Genomic DNA, 6,473 nt, shown 5'->3' on the forward strand with positions numbered 1-6,473 from the left:
CTCCTCCATTGGCTATTACAGTGAGCAAGTGCCCCTAAAGCTTATTTGGTTGGTGTAATTGGTTGTGCTGTTTATTTTTTTGAGGGTGGACATTTTATTGTTTATTTGTAGTCCTAAACCTGTACTATATTCTCGTTACATGATAATAGTCAAAGTTAGTAGTAATATAGCTGTCCTGGTTTGGGGGTTTTTTTGTTTGTTTTTTGGGGGGAGTGGGTTTCATCTATGTGTATCAACATTGGCTTCAGGTTTTGTTTCATAATTTTTTTTTTGTTTCAGTTTTGGAGGTACTCTCTCACTTTTTATATTTATTTTAAATGTTCTCCTTCTCGTCTTGACTTAACTGTAACTGTTCCATCTGCACTTCACAGACATTTTGTAGTCCATTGGGGTAGCCCAAGGGCTTTTCTTACATAGAAGGAACAAGACAGCAACTGAGAGGCACACGTATGTGTCAGAAGGGTGGTGAACATTGGAGAAAAGGTTGCTCGCAACTTACCATGGCTGGTGGGGTTCAGCTGATATATGCAAGTGGTGCCTGTGAGTGGTGAGCATTAAGTTGCCAGATGGCAAAAAATATTCAAACTCAACTGAACTAACCCTCTAAAGTAGACCAAAAATAGTGACACCACATGGGGTGGGGGAAAGGGAGATCCCTCCCTCTGCCTGCTTACCCATGTTCTTTGCCTCCTCCTCCAGTGTGGCTCATGTGCTTATGCTTGTGCTCTGCTAGGATGAGCCCATGCTGAATGAATCGTAAATGATCTCCACCCAAGACACCCACCTTACCCCCATATTGGTTACATTTGAATCCAGAATGAGTCTTGAAATGCACCAAGCCTCATTTCAGCTCCAAATTCGACTAATAGGAGGGCGAGCAGACATAGAGCTGGAACTAACCGGCGTGGGCCACCTAAAAAAATGGAAGTAGTGCAAAAAGTTGCAACTAGCGACTGTGAAAACTGCCCACAGGCTACTTAAAAAAATCACCTAATGCTGTGGGATAACCACAATGTTGGCAACTCTGGTGAGCAAGGAAAAGAGCGTTGGAGGCTGTCAGGCAGCGAGATGGGATGGAAAATGGGAGGCAACAGTTACCTTGCATCACTGGCATCTGGGGGAGTACACTGGGTACAGGGTGGCTGGCTTCCTGGAGACCTGCATAGAAGAAACGTAGTGAATTAGAGACACATATGTCTAGCAGAGGGGTGGGAAACAGTAAAGAAAATGGGGGACACAACTTACCATGCCTGCTGGGTGGGGGGGTTGCTGGGACATGTTGTCTGTGCCTGCATAGAAGGAACAAGACAGCAAATTGGAGGCACGCGTGTGTCAGAGGGATGGTGAACATTGGAGACAATGTTGACCGCAACTTACCATGGCTGGTAGGGGTCTACTGAAACATGTAGCTAGTGCCTGCAAGGGGTGAGTAAGGAAGAGAGCGTTAGAGGCTGTAATGGCACAGCAGGATGGGACGAGAATTGGAAATGGAAGGCAACAGTTACCTTGGGGCTTGGGACGGTACACTGGGTAAAGGGTGGTTGGAAAGAAGGGCGGTGCTCCATGCTTCCTCGGGACCTGGATAGAAGAAACTGCAAATTAAAGACACACATATGTCTGGTGGAGGGGATATTAAAAAAATTGGGGGACACAACTTACCAAGCCTGCTGGGGGGGGGGGGGGGTGCGCCTGGACATGTTGTTCATGCCTATGAGAGGGGAAGGAGAAGCACATTAGAGGCGGTTGTACAGAGATGGGATGGGAAGGGGGAAATGGGAGACAACTCTTACCATGCATCAATGTTGTTTGGGCTGCAGGGTAGGGGAAATAGTGGGTACTGTTCCATGGTTCATGGAGACCTGCATATATGGAACAAGACAGCTGATTGTGGACACATGTCTGGGGGGTGTCGAACATAGTAGAAACTGGGGGCCACTGTGATGTCAAGGCCTGTGAGGGGGTAACTAAAAAGAGCATTAGAGTCTCGCAGCAATCCCACATGTGTAATAAGGGAACATGCTAAAATACACTTACTTGAGAGCACGAGAGTTTGAGGCAAGAAACTGGGTACAGGGCAGATTGGAAAGAGCACAGTGGTCCTGCCTTCCTGGGGACCTGCACAAGACATAAAGATAATTAGAGGAGCACGATGACGGCAGAAGGGCTGGAGAGGGAAAGGGACCACGACTCATCTGGAAAGCATGGACAGTTTGCTGGGAGTTTTTGGCACATGATGTCTGCCATCTCCTGCATCTCTCTGACCATCTTCACGCTGTCACGCATTTCAGTTGCCAGCTTATCCACAGAACGGCATACAAGACACATCTCCCGGAACATGCTCCTGAACAATCTTTGGGTCCCACAGTTCCACTCCACCTGCCTTTCAAAGACCTCGGCGAGAGGCAGGGGAGGGTCTCCTCCTGCAACGACACTGGGCAATGTGTCGAGAGCTTCGCTACTGTCACCTGTGTTTCCCCCATGTCACATGACCTATATGCGGGGGGCTCCATGGCACCAGACTGATGTGCTAGGGGTTCGCCACTTCTACTGGGCTGTGATCCCTTCATGTCCTGAGAGCTCCATGCTGATGAGTGGCCTAGTGGAGGAGTGGCCTAGTGGTTAGGGTGGTGGACTTTGGTCCTGGGGAACTGAGGAAGTGAGTTCAATTCCCACTTCAGGCACAGGCAGCTCCTTGTGACTCTGGGTAAGTCACTTAACCCTCCATTGCCCCAGGTACAAATAAGTACCTGTATACAATATGTAAGCCGCATTGAGCCTGCCATGAGTGGGAAAGCGCGGGGTACAAATGTAACAAAAAAAAGGGGTCAATGTCAGTGTCAACAGGTCTTTCCCAGACCTAGGAGAAGCTGTTGGGGTTCCTATCCTCGCACTCTTCATTAGATTCAACAGTGGGAGGTGCCTCCTCTGGACATGGCACTGACAAGAAAAGTAAGGAATTTAATAGTATACATAACATCATACCCTATAACCCGTCCACTATATTTCATGAACATGTCCTGCAAACAGTTGACTTACCATCTTCCGGCACCTCAAACGTGTCGATCCACCCTGGCACCACTGCCACGGTCTTCAGGAGCAGGGGTGGTGTTCACTAGCTCTTCTATTGGTGGGTCTGCCACCCATCTGCCGGTGTGATGCTCTGATTTGCAATACTTTGTCTTTCACCTTGCTGTGCATATCGCACCAATGGTGTTTTACCAGCTCCATGGTGCACTTTGCCACTCCCAGTACAGTCACTTCCTCCGCTATCTGTGCCTACACTTTATTTTTGGCAGACGCAGTGTTACACGCCCAGGAGTGAGATTGGGGGTTCAACTGGGCTTGAGGAACAGGTCATTCTCAGCTTCTGTAAAGTGAGCAGACCACATTTTTTTGGCCAACCCACAAGAGAGTAGCATGGACTCCTGCTGGCTGCTGCCCTCCATGCCTACTTCAGATATAAACAAAGAAAAGGGTCAGAATAACACACAAAAACTAACAAAGTACAAACATACGTATATTTTTAAACCTACCTTGATGCCTTGCACTGTATTGCTGGGAACGAAGCCAAATGGCAGCCAAACGCTGTAGTAGAGAAAGAAACATGGGCTACAATCGGGAACATTTTTAAAGGAAAACCACATGCCACCAAGCCATAAAAGCTTTTTTTTTTTTAGACCACCCTTTGCATCTACCTGTATACGGTTGGAAAACCACAGGCTATTCGAGGAACAAATGCCTGTGCAAGCTGGCAGGCAAGCATGCAAGTGCCCTTTACACCTACCTCTAGATGGTTCAAAATGCATAGGCTAGTTGAGGAACAAACGCCAATGCAAGCTAACAAGAATGCAAGGACAAAAGCCTAAAACAGAAAAAGAAATTTACTTGAAACCCTTCACCACAAGCACTGGATTACATATAAACATACACGTCTCCCTATCCACTCACTGCTACCAGAACAAAGAACTACAAGGAAAGCACGTACAAATACAACGCAACCACACACAATGCCGATGCAAAAAATGCAAAGACAGAGACTTGCACGCAGAACTACAGGCCATTAAATAGCCTCTGTATTTTACGGCACTTTTTCGGCAGTATTGATGCACTTCATGGCACACTGATGTGCTGTATGCTCAATGGTGCATGAAGCCCGCTGCACATGCGCAGAACAACTGAGTTCTGGGCTTGTATCAGTGCACGAAAGAAGTGTACATGTGTTCTGGCTGCTTTGCAAATTGATTAGTGGGGGGGGGGGGGGGGGCGGCGGTAGCATCGTTACAGAGGAAATTGGGGGGTCATGGGATAGGAGGAAATGTCCTATTGTGGATTAAAAACTGGTTGAAGGATAGGAAACAGAGAGTGGGGTTAAATGGGCAGTATTCACAATGGAGAAGGGTAGTTAGTGGGGTTCCTCAGGGGTCTGTGCTAGGACCGCTGCTTTTTAATATATTTATAAATGATTTAGAGATTGGAGTAACTAGCGAGGTAATTAAATTTGCTGATGACACAAAGTTATTCAAAGTCGTTAACTCGCGACAGGATTGTGAAAAATTACAGGACCTTTCGAGACTGGGAGACTGGGCGGCTAAATGGCAGATGACGTTTAATGTGAGCAAGTGCAAGGTGACACATGTGGGAAAAAAGAACCCAAATTATAGCTACGTCATGCAAGGTTCCACGTTAGGAGTTACGGACCAAGAAAGGGATCTGAGTGTCGTTGTCGATAATACACTGAAACCTGCTCGGTGTGCTTCTGCGGCTGGGAAAGCGAATAGAATGTTGGGTATTATTAGGAAAGGTATGGAAAACAGGTGTGAGGATGTTATAATGCCGTTGTATCACTCCATGGTGCGACTGCACCTTGAGTATTGTGTTCAATTCTGGTTGCCGCATCTCAAGAAAGATGTAGTAGAATTGGAAAAGGTGCAGCGAACGGCGACTAAAATGATAGCGGGGATGGGACGACTTCCCTATGAAGAAAGACTAAGGAGGCTAGGGCTTTTCAGCTTGGAGAAGAGATGGCTGAGGGGAGACATGATAGAGGTATATAAAATAATGAGTGGAGTGGAACAGGTGAACGTGAAGTGTCTGTTCACGCTTTCCAAAAATACTAGGACTAGGGGGCATGTGATGAAACTACAGTGTAGTAAATTTAAAACAAATCGGAGAAAAGCTTTCTTCACCCAACTATAATTAAACTCTGGAATTCGTTGCCGGAGAACATGGTGAAGGCGGTTAGCTTGGCAGAGTTTGAAAAGGGGTTAGACGGTTTCCTAAAGGACAAGTCCATAAACCACTACTAAATGGACTTGGGAAAAATCCACAATTCCAGGAATAACATGTATAGAATGTTTGTACGTGTGGGAAGCTTGCCCTTGACCTGGATTGGCCGCTGTCATGGACAGGATGCTGGGCTCGATGGACCCTTGGTCTTTTCCCAGTGTGGCATTACTTATGTATTTATATATGTATGTATATTTGAATATCATTAGCTTTGAGCATTGGCTCGCTGTTCTGCACTAGTATGGCAGTATAAAACACCCATGCTTCCCTCTAGTGTGGGAGTTCTGAGCATCGGGGCCTTAATGTCTTTAGGAGGGTTTCACTCCCCGCTTTCCTGTCCCATTAGAGAATAATTACCGTTCTATTAATGGTGAGTTGTGTGCAAAGAAATCCTAGCTCTGGGAGAATGAGTCTGAAGAGGATACAGTAACAGACTTAAAGGTGCTGAAGCAGATCTATAGGATATAGTAGAGGTGGCAACCACTGTAGTGCTTTGGAGAGAGGTCACCTGACAGGAGAGCATCACCTTAGTGAAGTAGGAAGCCATCTAGAAGCTGAGCCCTGCCCTCTATGGAATGCAGTGTCCTTTCCCAGGGTTTCTGCTCAGGAGGAAAGGGTTAGGATGGCTGTTCTAGTTGGATTTTATCATTTGGTATGTAAATAGCTGGTTGGCTGGCAGGTGTGAGGATTACATGCCTGCCTGGTGTGAAGGTGGCAGACTTCATGCATCATCTAGATAATATTTTTAGACAGTGCTGGGGAAGAGCCGGCTGAATGATACACCTGGATACCAATGAGAGAGAAAAGTATGGGAGGGTGGTTCTGGAAACCAAATTTAGTCTGTTAAGTACAAAGTTAAAATGTAGAATCTCCATGGTAGCATTCTCATAAATGTTTCCCATTCCATGCACAGGACTGCCTGAAGAAGGCAGAACTTTGGAGTCTCAATGTGTGGATGAGACGATGGTGCAGGGAGGAGGAATTTAGATTTGCCTGGGTAATATTCTGGGGCAGTGGGATCCTATTCCAAAAAGACAGGCTCCACTTGAACTGGGATGGAACTGGGCTACCAGTGCTAGTGTTTAAAAAGGAGAGAGAGTGAGAGAAAACGTTTAAACTAGAAGCTGGGTTAAAGCGAGAAGTGCAGTGTTAAATACATTTTCTACACAATAAAGAAGGCAAAGGAA

This window comes from Microcaecilia unicolor, chromosome 9 (genome assembly GCF_901765095.1).
Source record: "Microcaecilia unicolor chromosome 9, aMicUni1.1, whole genome shotgun sequence".
Lineage (NCBI taxonomy): Eukaryota > Metazoa > Chordata > Amphibia > Gymnophiona > Siphonopidae > Microcaecilia > Microcaecilia unicolor.